The sequence below is a fragment of the Galendromus occidentalis genome, unplaced genomic scaffold (assembly GCF_000255335.2).
Source record: "Galendromus occidentalis unplaced genomic scaffold, Mocc_1.1 scf7180000075860, whole genome shotgun sequence".
In the NCBI taxonomy this organism is placed as follows: Eukaryota; Metazoa; Arthropoda; class Arachnida; order Mesostigmata; family Phytoseiidae; genus Galendromus; species Galendromus occidentalis.
The window spans coordinates 123,873-138,277 of NW_003803850.1; the positions used below are offsets into that span (position 1 = coordinate 123,873).

A 14,405-nucleotide genomic window follows, 5' to 3' on the forward strand; every position below is an offset into this window, starting at 1 on the left:
GGAAGTCGCGGAAATCGCTGAACTTCATTGAAATTCGCGGAAGGTAGGTGTGCCTCCGATAAATCTCGAGCCATTCATTCTCGAGCCCGTTCGAGAAAGGTCTGTGATTATCGGAAGTTGGAGCTTATCCGACTCCGGCTGCTTTTTTGGAGTCAAGGGAACAGTCGAGTTGTTGTTTTCACTGCCCTTCCTCGGTGGAAAGTAGTGAATGAATGATCACATCCCCGTCGTCGGAAGTGACCGAATCCGCGAAAGTCGCCAGAGAGAGACGAAATCGCGGTTTCCGCGAACTCCGCGATCACCGCGAAAAATATCCAGCCCTACCTGTAATCGATGCTCGCGGAGAGTTACCATGACATGCGGGAGAGCCTTGCAATGGCTCTTTCGGGAAGTCCCTGCTGTTATCCGTGACTTTGACACAGCCTCCAAAACGTCCAATAAAGTCAGGCCGACTCAAGAGGAGGAAGTCGAATACTACTGAGATCAAACCGACGAATCCTGATGAACCCGGTATGGGAGTCGAGTCATCCGTCATAAAAGAAGACTGGATCGTCTTGGAAGTCAACTTCCTATTCTGAGCATGTTTATTCATTCTATGCACGGGGGCGCATACAAGGCGGATCGGAAGTGGCTCAAGGCGATGATTAGGCCAGGCATCCGTCACATGGAATGGGATATATACCTAATCGATAGGAAGGGAAACGGGAAGCGGCGAGTTTACTCTCGAGTCGAAGAAGCATTCGTGATCGCCGCTCCAGGAGAGGCTCAGATCGGTACTTTACGTAGATGCTCGAACACCAGTCGCTCAGGTATACGCGCAGTCTAGGTCCTTCGGGGTTGAGATGAGTTACGGGTGAGAAATCTCTGCTCTCGCTCGCAGCGACTCCCGGGTCAGAGCAGAGACGCATGACCCGCGAGATGGAATACTCACTTACTTATCATAACCAATTCATCGCGGCAGAAATTCAGTACTCCGAATTATAGAAACCCGAAGCAGCCTCCGACGGGAACGCTGACGCATTCTGAGCTTCGGATGCCGTTCCCGAGCTCTGATACTTGAGTGCGACAGGAGAAACTGACGAAGCAGCCCTGGACAGCTTGAAGTATGGGGTGCGTGATCGATTCCATCCTCAGCATACTTACCTGGTGTCGGGACCTCCATGATCACGAAGGTGGAGACCCCAGGAGGAGGCCTCGCCATTGCACTACGGCGGGGCTGAGACCTGCCACTCTCCCAAACTGGGAAAGATGGGGCATGTAATTTTTGGTAGTGGGGGTCTGCGTTCGCGCAACCCCCTCCCTTAAAAATCGAAAATCATGAAAATGAAGCTAGACTCAGCGAGCGCTAGTCGGGCTTTGGTAACATTGGTGACAAGCCTGATATCTTATCGATGAGGAGCACTTCAGGTGTGACTCACCCGCGCGAGAAAATCGATTAATAACGAAGAGGTTTGGGAGAAGCCGCCTCGCGATGGCCGCACAAAAGCGGCCTCTCGAGAAACATTTCGCCATTCTAGCCGAGGGTGTCCATCATTCCTTGTTTCCATCGCTTCAGCAATCAGCGATGGCTCTCGCTCCAAAAATCAGTCGAGTCTAGCGCACATGTAAACAGCGTCTCTGGTAGAGTGGGAGTTCGTTCTGCAATCACTCTCTGATACGATCGCGAGTAACTGCAGGGCTGATCCTCTCATCCGAGACCACGCGCACGATTCCGCCTGAGGTTTTCACGTAGAGTTAAGACAATGTCAACAAGCCAATGTGCGATCTGAGTCCCCCGTCTTTAGAAGCCCGGCTGCAGTCGCGGCGCCTCATTTCAGCGTCTAGTGTGTAATGGTGGCCCGCTCTAAGACTACCTCGAATGTGTTTTCAGTCTCTATTGCCGCTTCCTCGACGGGAGGGAGAGCCTCAAGGATGATCTGTTCCCCCTCGGTTTGGCGATCGAGGGCTGCTAGAAAATCTCTAACAACTCCCTCTCCGAGAGAAGTTTTCGCTAGGGCTCCTCCGGATCAACTCATGCCACATCGCCTCGTTGTTCCGCCTTTCTTCTCTGCCTAATGAGAGCATCGAGGAAACACGAGAAGACCATCGAGTTCGGGACTTGCTGGAAGGATCCTTTCCGATATCGGCTCTGGTCTGCGGATATGTCGATACGAGTTTCGGTACTGTGCGTATCATATACCCCGAGCCGAAAATCATAGACGTCGAGGATTGGACATTCCCTCTAGATATAGGAAACGTCCAGGAAGCTACAAAGTGCTTGTATACGCTATGAGTATAAAGATAATGTATGCACGAGATCGAAACTATCATAAAATCACTCTCTGTGCCCCCTTGGTGGATGATTTTCGAGAATTCAAACTCACTGAATTCTTAGAAACTCCTTAAGTCTGGCGATGGAGGACCTCCCTCCGACAGAGTAGAAGTCGAATCTGCGCTGATAAGCGCAGCTTTTTTGATCACCCAAGCATGCGGAGTAGAGTCGTCCTCAGAGGCTGGAATGATCTTTTTCATGGAGCTGCGTGGCTCGACCCTAGCCGAGATCGGTGACTTCCTGTCCTCAGTGAATCACTAATCTGCATTGAGAGGGCGATTCGTACGATTCTAGGAAAGGACATGTCTTTACTTCGGCGAAGAGGTGTGGAGCTACCGCCTATCAAAGACATGCTCCTCCCGGAAAATGCGTTGCTCAGTCTAAGGGGGATCGATTGGACCTTATCTCCTCACTCGGAGAGCATTCAAATTTCATCCGTCGAGAGTTAGAGCTTATCAACTCGAACAAAACACCACGACATTGATTCATGTCCTCCCGGAAGAGAAACGATCGATCGAGTGAGCCGCCGATTTCTCATCGGCGCGACGTCCCGTCGTTCGCACGACTTCTTTCTCAGTGGAACCTCCGTTCGGAACTCGGTGGTCTCGCACAACCGAGAAACGGCGGAACCTTCGGATACTTGCTGCGTGGCGTTCTCTGAGCGACCGCGTTCCGTCTCGATACTCGAAAGGAGTTCTGAATTCTCCAGATACCTTATTTTTCTCCGGGCATTCCGTATTGGAATCTTTGGTCCCGCGGTCATTAACATTCAATTATCCTTCCCGCGGTCATTCAATTATCCTTATCGGGGCACGGCGAAGGAGATATGCAGGTCTTCACAACTCCGCAGCAGGAGTCAGATAGCTGGAGACGGAAACCATGGAAACTGCTCTCTCCTTGGTTCCCGTTTTCCCCGAGCTGCATTCGCAATCAGCCCGGGTAGAAAGGCGACCCAATAATCTTCCCGCTCACATTTTCGGACACAGCAGTATGCTTGGTCCTTGGGGGTATCCAGGAGACCGCAGATATTCTGATGCTCTGCAGGTCTTCGGTTGTGATCGGGCAATCAGAGTATCGATATTGCTTCTTCTGCGAGATGTGGATGACTCGAATATATGAATCCGAGGATCTCCATCGGTTCGGACCCGGCATCCTCTGAGGATAACAAGGTCGAGAAGTCCTGACTATCACAAGAACTCATTCGACGATCGTGAACTCGACGGGCATCCGAGTGGATGATAATGATTACCGTGGATCTTGCGGTCCTCGCATACTCGGGTCTCGGAGTCTGCCTCTCGAGCAGGACGTTGTCGAGGTTTCAGGGACAAGACTCGTCTACGAGAAGACCAGACGCAAGTGACAAGCTCGGACTACAGCTCAAATTCTTGCTCGATGCTCGCAGCATGAGCAAGGGTAACGATCGCCGAAACGAAATGTCGGTTTCTTCGCCGCCTGAAGCGAGGACATATCCGGGCTCAGAAATCGCTGTATCTCCGCGAAGACAGAGGACTTATTCCCCGTTGGAAGGATGTTAGCTCTTTCGAAACGGACTTCATAATAACTTAATCATGCGACGTGTCCACCCGCGATCGAAGACGTGTCGACGTTCACTCTGGGGGCCCTTCTCCCGGGTCGAAACGAGCGTCGTGTCTCGAAGCCCAGGAGCGTGAGGGATGTACGTTTATCGGAGTACAACGTGCCTGATGATGTTGTATGCGAAATTTCGACACAAGATGGCATGACCTGTAGATGATTTCGATGCGCCTCAAAAACGCAGACATGCTTGTCAACCCTGAGCTCTGCAAGCTCAGGCGGTCGAAGCGAGATCTTTCAGTAGAACTGGAGCGGCATCTTGTCGAGATGAAGTCTCCACGGGAAGTTCTCGGATTAGCTCGGGGAATCAGTCGTGTAGCTACATAGGGCTTACGGACCGCACTGGGAACTCCTTCCTCTGCCGGTTTCAGGGGCGCTATTTCCGACGCTTGTAGTCCTTGTGTCCGAGGGAACTGTCACGAATTCGCGCCCTTTCGTGAACCAGAGGAGCCATTTCCCAAAGTGAAGCTCTGAAAACGTGACACCTTCGGGAATAGGTCCAAGGGGGAACATTATTACGGTTGGCATCCCCAGAGTCCGCATCGGGTACTGAATCGCCGAGTTACACCTCTTCTGGGAATGCGATGATCTGAGCCGGAGCAGCCAGCATTCATCGTCTCGAATTTCTAGCCGGAATGATCCCCGGGAATCATTTTAAAGGAGCAAGCGGAATTTGCAGCTCTGACCTGGAAGGAATATCGTTGTAAGAGATCATGGAGACCGTTCCCGCTCAAAGAGGGTGGTGGTGAGTCTGTGGAGATTCGCTCATGTTGATTCTTCCAATCCGTGCCAATCGCTTCATCTGCAGAAAATTGATACTTCGCCACGATAGTAAATGTATATCTCCTGAAACCATCGCAACCGAGATAGCGCGACATCCTCAGCTCCATCCCGCAACGAAGACCCTGAAGGTCCGGAAGCTGCGAGAAGCTTCGCTCCCCGATATAACCATGCGGCTCCCCCAGGATGCCCCACCTGTGTGGCTTCCGAGTCTTGCCAGGAACAACTATTTCGACTCAATTGAGCCCAACCACAGTATCTCGCTTCCTTTTCACGGCTGCCTCCAGATTACGAGAACCACTTACAATCGTCGAAGTTTTGGCCGAGAAATGTTTTTTTTGGAGCCACAGGGCTTTCTGTTGTTCCCTCATGAGCTGGCGAACGGAAAACGCTGGGTACGACGAATAGGCATGGTTGAATCATATTAATTCCAATTCTCGCGATTTCCCCCACAGTGCCGCAATCAGCTGTCCTCGTGAGAGTTCAACTCGAATGGTGAAAATGAAGACTCACACAGATTTCAGTCATATCCATACGTATCAGCGTTCCTCGATCTCATCATCCCATCAGTAAAATCTCTCACTACAGAGAGAAGTTACTGTATTCCTTCAACTCGATCATGTCGATGCGCCTCGAGAGCGGATTACCCCCATGATCGCCAATCAGCAGCAGGTCTTAATTCCTTAATTATTCTGACCAACAGAAGACTCCCGCAGACGATTGTCGCAGCAAATCGGAAAACTCGACGGTGAGATCTTTTGACCCATCCGCATAATTTTGGGAGAGGAGATCCTCTCGAGCGAGCTCGAACCGCAGCGCCATCTCATTATGAACCGAGGACCTGCATTTCGCTTTCATGTGGAAAGCTGAGGATAACATCCGAGCCGTTGATAGAGCCGAGCGGACTCGTCCACAGCTTCGACTGGAATGAACTTAATTTGAATGAATGCTTCCGACATCATCGTCACTGCCCCGACCGGACTAAGTTATCCCTCAGACATCGATTATGAGAGATCTTGTGAACTTTGTCGTACCTGTGGTCATCGCCGTCGTACATTTGAGTTTTGTGACAGCGACTGTCACTCAGATCGACCCCATCGAGAACCTGAACTTGATGGACGTCTTCACCGAGGCCGAGGAATTCGCTAGTCGTTGGAAGGTTAAGTCCTCTGAACTGCTGATCTTGTACCTCGGCCGATGGGTCCCGACAAGAGATGTGCGGATTAACGCCAGCCTACTAGTGTACTCGGAGAAAGAAGAGAAGGATCGAGGGCTTTTCCCTTTCGAAACGCCCTTCGAGGATGTTTTAGCCACCAGTCTAAAGGTTGTGGTCATCTCGGGTCGGGGGAAGATTCCGAAAAGCCCATCCGCCTCGAAGAAGCTTTTTTTTAATTTCCGACATAATTGTCTTCTGCACATCACCCTAGGAGTAAAAGTCCACGGAACGAAGAGCTATCTGAATTCAATGTTCTGGGACTCCGGGAGCCGGGATTTCGCGTGTGTTCGACATTTCGACAGCTTAGTTTATTGGACCGAGAACGCATCACTCTATACATGTCTGCCGCGGAAGGACACTTGTTCGATGGAGATTCGGAATCCGGCGAAATCGCGCTACGATGGCAACCTTTATCTCGAGGGCGAAATCAAGTGCAATACGACAAGCGTGGGTGTGCGGTTCGGCCAAGGGAGAGACGGCTCAGGAGCTATCGAGATCCACCTTTCAAAGCTCCTCGCGGTCCAACGGGTCACTGCGATTGAGTGTTTCTCTTATATTCCTCTACGCGATAGCGACTTCTCGGCTCTTCTTCATGCATTCCGTCCGGAGGTCTGGGTCCTGACGTTCTCAGCGACTTTGTTCCTCGCCGGCATGATCTCCTCGGTCAATGTGGACACTTTTTGGAGTGCTGCAAGCAGAATAACATTGACCTTCATGTCCGTTATGGGAATAGCAGCTGGAATTCGTCGATACTCGCAATTGCTTATGGTAGGGTGTGCCTTGGCCCTGTGTTTCTTCATAGGGCAAGTTTTTACAAACGACATGATGAACACCTTCCTAGATACCAGGTCACACGAGAACTGTACGGCAAACACTTATTGTCGATACCTCCCAGTTTGTTATTCTTCAGATCATCTGAATTTCCTTTATTCATGTAGACTTTGCGTGTGTGGTCTGAGTGAAAGACAGCAACTCCTCACGAGGAAACCGCTCCGGAGGAAATTCGAGGAGCTCGAGGATGTTAAGCAATTCACAGCGAAGTCTCTGCGGGTGTTCCCGAAACCAGGAGTCCCTCCCTCAAGAGGTCTTCTGAATTTGAGTCCGATTCGGATGAGCCGATGTGTCGAGCGCTTGTTCCAAACTGGGATTTTACAATTCAAGGGTACCGAGCTCAAAAGGATCGAGGAAACTGGGTCAGAGAAAGCGGCGGCATCGTATCAAAAGCAGGCTCTAATGGTTTCCGGAAGGCATCGCTCGCTGAACTTCATGGAGTTCAATACGAGCAGCGGGAAATTCGATACGAGAGCTCTGATGAAAGTGAACAAGATTTTCATCTTCCTTTCTATTGTAGACTTCATTGTGTTCGGATACGAATTCTTGACAGCACTCCGTTCTCGGGTTTGGCATGAGAGCTCTACATCGCCATCATCACCACTCCCGTCGGGTAGTTCGAGGCATTATCCTCCGCGGTTTCAGAGCCGCGAAAGTGACGTACTCGGAGCCAGGATGGCGGAGATTTGAAACCAGTATGCGGTGACATGCCGACGCAGCTCACCATATCCTGAGTATGACCACGGTTGAGGCTGCGAGCGAGACAGACTCGCAGGCGAACGGTTGTTTGATCGATCCGAACGCAGGAGTATTCCAGCTGAGTCGAAGGTACGAATCGGTGTGTCGCGAATGCTCCGAGTGTCGGGGTCAGAAACTCAGCCTCCCGGCGTATTGTACCAAATCCTCCCTTGTCGGCTCCGACTGCTCCTGATGGTACCTACGTGGCTTACGTACGTGGCTACGTTGACTTGCGCGCTAATGTTAGGCACCACGTGGCTATCTCGAGATTTCCAATCGTGATGCAGACTCTTATATTTGGGAATTCTGGAACCCCGAAAATCATTGGCCTCCCACGTAGTTCCATGATGTCGACCTCACCGCCAACTCCTCCAGATTTCGGAGCTCATTTCCAGAGTTCCCCATCACCATGCCACGGACCACGACTTCCGAAGTCGACTTCCGAAGTCGCTGCTTACATGACTTCATACGCCGCCGCGTCATCGAGTCTCATCTTCGCATTGAGTCAGCGATGGCTTAAACGCTATGGCTGTCAACACGAATTTGTTCGGATAAGTTTGGATATTAAGGATTGTAGGTCATAGTATTCGAGCGACTATCCCCATCACTGTATGCGTTTTTCCCTTAGTAGTCTCGTCGTAGATTCCGAAATCATGTACGCAGGAGAAATTCTTCTTGATCACGGAATACAGTGCAAAGAGCATACTCGCATGAAGAGGCATAGTTCGGACCAACTCCGCTGAAAAGGCATGATTTAAGACTCCGCTGCATAAAATGCATACTCCGACACCTAATGCTGGGTGAACGCTTCAAGTTGGATTCTTCGGATTCGGCCGCTGACATTGGTCGTTATAGGCACCGAAGGATGGAGAAGTCGCGCTCGTGCAGAGTCTCGGCTTCTCGAATAAATTTCCTTATACCCCTTAGTCCGACAGGAGCTGGAGTTCCGATTCAAATGTCGATCGGCTCTTGGTGATCCGAGTCCCGAACGTGGCCATCACTGAATAACAGATAGAAGCTCCCCGATCTCGTCGGCAAAGCATACGATCTTAGTCTTGTTGAGTCGTCGGTTTTCATATCACTTCAAAGCAGAGATACTCGAGCTTAGTGTATCCTATTATTGACCGTATAGTCCTGTGTCCGAGAAGTTCCGAGAAAAACTGACGCCCGACCATAGCTCCCGCGCTATTTAGCGCATCCTGCCTGTTTCAGGTGCAAACGCCCGTGTCAAGTGCTCACTGTTTCACCTCTTTTCGGAGCACATTCGCGTTCTGTATATCGCGATGATGACCGTGATGTTCCGGCCCTCCCCTGCGTCTTTATGCTTGCCGAATCATTCGATGATTTTTTTAGCATCGTCCAGACTAGGCCAAAAAGCGAATTTGTGTAAGAGCATGCCAATGCCGTACCGAAGTGGCACCACCCGAGGGCTCGCGAGAAGTGCGAATAGCACAGGCGAAGCGAGACCCGCCCCACTTCACTGTCGTACCAAGGAGGGGAGGCATCGATCTGCAAGATGAACGCCGTCAAGATTTTTTTGATAACAAGGTCGATTTATTATTCAGCCTTCCTGTAATATCTGTAGCTTTTTGCGGGTTCCTGAGAGGCGCAGTCTCTAGTATCTATGAATCGATGACACGATTGAACCGAAGCACGCCGGGGTGAACAAAACTAACCCACTACCGACGTGAAAATCTCTTCAACCAGGCTTAGCTGACCTCTTCGATTTACTTCGTCCCCCATCGAGCCGGAACTTTTTGGTCTCCACGGCCCAATGATTCGGTCCCCATGAAAGATGGCGACACCACTGACATAAATTAGTCCCTGTATTCCCCGATTCCCGCGGTTCATTCGTATAAATTGACTCATAGGTGAGAATATGAGGCGGCAAAGGAATTCAGCTTAGTGCTTGGAAGCGATAACCTTTCCGGCCCGATCTATGTGATGTCCCCAAAAGGCCATGGGGTCTCGGTTTCCTCGAGCTGCGGCTTTCGAAATTCAGCTCTCGAGAAGAGCGAAGAAAATCGGCAAAATCCTACGATGAGGTCCATACAAATTGATTTGTCCGCACCCGAAATGAGCAGGAAACGGCTTCACACCGATTCGAGGACCGTTTCCCCCGTGGTAACGGATCGCGATTCCGCAGGCCCGCGGTAGCAGACAGCTCGATCAATTCTAGCCCGCAGCATATTTCCTGCTAGAATGAACAGAACAGACATCATGAGGTTGCGCGGCACATCTCATATAGTCCCCCAGAGGCTCGGAGGGAGCTCGTCTGTCAGGTCAGAGCGGTCCCAAACCTTTCTGCTTCGCGGTTCCACGGAGAACCAAGAACTTCCTCGCGGCTCCGCGGAGAACCAAGAATTTTTCGCGGCGACCAGGGTGCCCAGAGCCCAGGTAGCCCCCTCATATCTACCCTTCAGCTCTGGGGTCGGAGAGCTCTTCGGTGTTCCGCGATCCACTCAATCAAACGTTCATGGTTAAAGAGGAAGCTCGGGCCGAAAGATGACGTCGATCCGTTTCGGAACTCTTCCTTCGAATTGACAAACCCTGAGTGTCCGGAGCTTGACCTCTACCAGGAATTTGTGAACGGCTCCCCCAGAAAAGAGTGGCGGCTCCTCGAAGAGCCGGGGATCGCACGTCGGGAACCGCTGGTCTATTATCCCGCCGGCGCCCTTATATGTATATCGCCCGAGAAATATCATCATCGACTGAGAGGCCGCGAGGTCATTGTCTTCAGGTCCCAGGCAGGGTTCTTCCACTCCTAAGGACTCCTTTACCCACCTCTAAGAATCCAAACTGGCCGCAATGAACATCCCGATTATTCCGTCAGACTGAAAAGTCATGCTTTCTCTAGGTCAGAGATGTCAAATCGCGGGCCGAGGGGCCGAGCTGGCCCGCAGGCTCCTCTTCTCCCTCTCGCGGAGCTCTTCAACCCGTGCATCCGAAGTCCAAGATTCGTTTCGATTCTTGATCGCTCGTCAGAGCACAGAGGGACGGAGCAACTCATCGTGAGGAATGAAGAGGGAAGGACAGTCTCGCGTCTTGATGGCTCCGAATCGGCTGCGTATAGAGCACATAGGGCATATACATATAGATGTTTTCGAATGGATGGGGAAAGTCCGGAATGGCCCGCTGACCCCCCCACCCTCATTCTCGGCCGAGATCGGCCCGCCGGAAGTTGGAATTCGACACTCCCGCTCTAGGTGATCCATCCGGGAATATGATACCTCCGGTCGAGATACAGCTTGGCTCCAGAGACGAGTGCCGTCTGCAACAGTGACCTTGATTGAGATTCAGACTACCTAGCGTCGAGGGAGGTTGGAACTACCGAAAAAGCCGGCCTGGAGAGCCTCGTTGACCATGTTCAAGAGGTTTGGCTCGGAGCCCCACCTCCGCCCGCGCTCTGGGGAGTCTCCATGGAGTTGCCGACCCTTTTCTATGCTCGGGGAACCTCAATCTTAAGCTTACCGGCAAGGCACTCAATGAACGGAAAATCCGTCCAGATCACGCGTTGATGGGACATCCTAGCCTAGGGGATCGCTTTTGAGGGCTCCTCTCCTCAAACTGGAAATTCAATAAATCCCAGGCAGTGGAGAACATCTAGGTTATTGAGAAGCTTGGAATGCTTCCGTGCTTGATGAAATTCAAATCAGCGGATCTTTCCTTCGACCGGCAATGCTCACAAGCAGTACCGGCAAATACGGGTACGCATGAGAAGATTCAGCACGCCAACGACCGAAACTTGACAGCTTCAAGAGCTTCGATGACAATGTTAATTCGTCCTGCCGACCGGAATAAAGTCATTAAACATGCATTGTTATTTAATTGGAAACCCGTCGCTGTTCTGCCAGGCGACTCCCAGAATCCCGTGTTCTAAGGTCTGCGGCAGTTTCAAGGAATCCTTTCCAAGCAAAGATCCGAGCGGGAGTTTCAAATCCAACCTTTTTCGCTTACTTCTCCGCTTCTAGAGAGATGGGGTAGGCTTGAATCTCTCTTGAACATTTGTTTTTAGGGGTCATCTGATGCGCGCGCTTTCTTCCGCGATCAGTCGAGCCCCGACGACGGGCGGCGGGAAATCCGTCGCGCCTGTCCATATTCCCGAGAAGTTGGTGGACTCAGACTGAGGTGAGAGCGAGCGTCTTTCCATCACTCAAATCCAGGACAATCACTTATCGCTCTCTGCGAAAATACATAAGTGAAGTCGGTCTCGAGTCTCGAAAATGCAAGGGACAGACAGACGATCTTATTATGGATTTCCTCTCTCGGAGCCAATTGAGATTCTACAAATCTTGATGAAATTCGGCTCCTTTTGTTTCGGTGTCTAGCTTCCCAGTATGAATTATGCATGATATTTTGCACACACTAGAAGAGCACCCTCCCACTTCCGATGACGAATGGAGTCGATCAATATGCGCATCAGCACATCTCATCGCCGGCTGTATAATCTGATTCACTTGGACAGAAAGATCGCTCGGTTGTATCGGCGTCTGCGTGAGAGAGAAAACAATGAATCCAAGATTCCGATCGTCCCAGTCTGCGCGTGAAATTCCTAAGCATGAAGAGGAGGTCGCCGGCGGTTCGACTCAGAGTCGAACGTCGGTAAGCCAAAATTATTTCAGCGTCGGGTCGGGGTCTGCACAAGATTGAACAACATTCTATGCTCTACGGAACCCAAAACAATATCAGGCAGCGGCGGAGACAATGAATGCCGCAGGAATTGACTTGTGAGTCCTTAACGACCCCCGAGAACGTCTCATTCGACTGACTGAGATTCAACGGTGACCATTGAATGGACGCGCGTTGAATAACATCAAGGCAGGTCTCGACGCAAAAACAATAACTTGGGTGGTGCGACTTATTCACCGCATATTCAACGAAGACACGAAAACGTGGTTCATGAACGGAGTCGCACGACTCGTACCCCAGTCATAGAGGCTGAATTCAGAAACGCTCCTCTCTCGGAAAGAGTTCCGCGGTTTGCTCCAATGGCAAACGGCATCAGGTCCTGTTTTGAGTCACGGATTAAGACAGCGGGCTCGTCATGATCAATGCAGCATGAGTCTTTATCGATTCGAGAATTCTATGTCTTTCGTGCAGATGAGATCAATCCTGGAGCTCCTACTCACTGTTCACTTTTGAGGCCTTACTAGGATTTATTGTCGGAGTACCTATATGTGTGATCAAGTGAATCATGGAAGAAGCAGGAATACTTCGGGCGCAAGGGGGCTTTGAGAGATCTTGTGCGATCTTGGGCTCGTCCAAGTTCCCGGGAACTACCCGCAGCAGCAGTCGTCAATTCCAAATGGAAGAGGGCACTTCTGCGAATTCGCGAACACTGATATGGCTTCGAAAGTTAAGAGAACTCATCAGTATTCGCCCCTCGATCGTAACATTGAGGATTGTTTTGCGTCGTCTGAATGTGACCATAGCAGGATAGTGATTGATAACTCTGCATTAGTTGATGATTCAGCGACACTCATTTCCAAGACGGCGAGGCTGATGTCGAGGGATTTCGACATCCTCTAGGAACGTTTCTTGACCGTGCATGCTCGGATTTTCTCGATGAGAATCGCTGCGAAAGGAAAGATCGAACAAGTCAAAAGGACGGGCTGCATCTTCTGTAAGCTATCCATGTCGAACCAGTCTCTAGTTGTGTTGAAGTCCAGAAATTCATCCCAGGTTAGCATCATCAACTTCGAAGCCGCGATTGTCACCCTGTAGGACGGGCTCCGCAGGTATTTCTTCATATCGGCATCCATCGGCTCGAGGAAACCCTTTGTCACTATTCCCGTCTGGAAAATACGATCGATTGTTCTGCTTACACGGACAAGAGCGAGCAGCAGCTGACCACTGCTCTCTCTCTTAAGACGTTTGAAGTGCCGTATATCTTTCTGGACGTGGACTTTCAGGAAAATGTGAAGCTTCTCATGGAGCGCTGCTTCATCCCGGGAGCTTATTCGGAACAAAGGCTTTCGAGGGAGCGATCGCTGTCTCTTACTGAGATTGCAGACGCACGATCGAGCGAGTAGCTGAAAATGCAGCCCAGGAACGGTGTAACAATGAAGGAGTGCTCGACAGTCGAACTTGGTTCCGCAAACTTTCGGTGTACCCGGATCCAGGAAGTATGACATAACGGAGTTCTTGTACACATGTCCGATGAAGAATGTCAGCAGCAACAGAGAGCCGAGCATGAGAAAATGCGAATAACATCGAATCTTCTCTTTCAGTCCTACGACTGACACGAGACCAAAGACGACTCCGGCCAGTATTCCGCAGAACTTGCCGAAATTCTGCCCTGAGATCATAGCAACGATGATCAGCACAGTCACTAGGCCGACAGCCCAGACGTCCGCCGCGAATGGCTTGAACAGGGCCGTGACATCAGTTGTTTGTTTCTCAATGAATGAATAGCATTCGTATGCGTTCTCTCTGTAGGTCGCGTATTGAGTGAGCATGTGTTTTGAAATCATGCTTCTCCCCTCTGCGGCAATTGTGAAACTTGTCATCAGCGTGCTCTCATTGCATCGTACAAGAATCTGGAGAAATCCATTCATCCTCGAACGTTCTTGAATTTTCCGGGAGGAAACGGAGCTTATGGAGCATTGGAGTGACTTCGGCGTGCAGGAGGCTATGGGAGTTCTCTCGACCCAGAATACCATGTGGTCGAAATATCGAACGCACTCGAACTCCTTGCTGTGGTCCCTGTTCCAGAATATCGTACTGACGTACCAATTTTCTTGAGGTTTCCAGACCCCTTCCAGAAAGATGTGTAATAGGCAGTTATGACGGAAATTCTGGAATGGGTCCGCGGGTATTCCGAAAGCCACATTCGGATACAGAGATGCTTCTGATATGACGACAACCTTCAGGCTGGTGGACAAGACGTCTAGATATAGAGACATTACCGAGCCGCCTGAGTCTGACACTGACTTC

At 50.8% G+C, this 14,405-nt stretch overlaps 1 non-coding gene across 1 annotated transcript; it reads left to right on the top strand.

Annotated features, from left to right (window-relative positions):
* Positions 1-1,135: 1,135 nt before the first annotated feature.
* LOC114828522 (U1 spliceosomal RNA) lies at positions 1,136-1,299 on the top strand. Its single transcript, XR_003777140.1, has one exon. It is a non-coding gene; the product is annotated as a U1 spliceosomal RNA (small nuclear RNA).
* Positions 1,300-14,405: the final 13,106 nt, after the last annotated feature.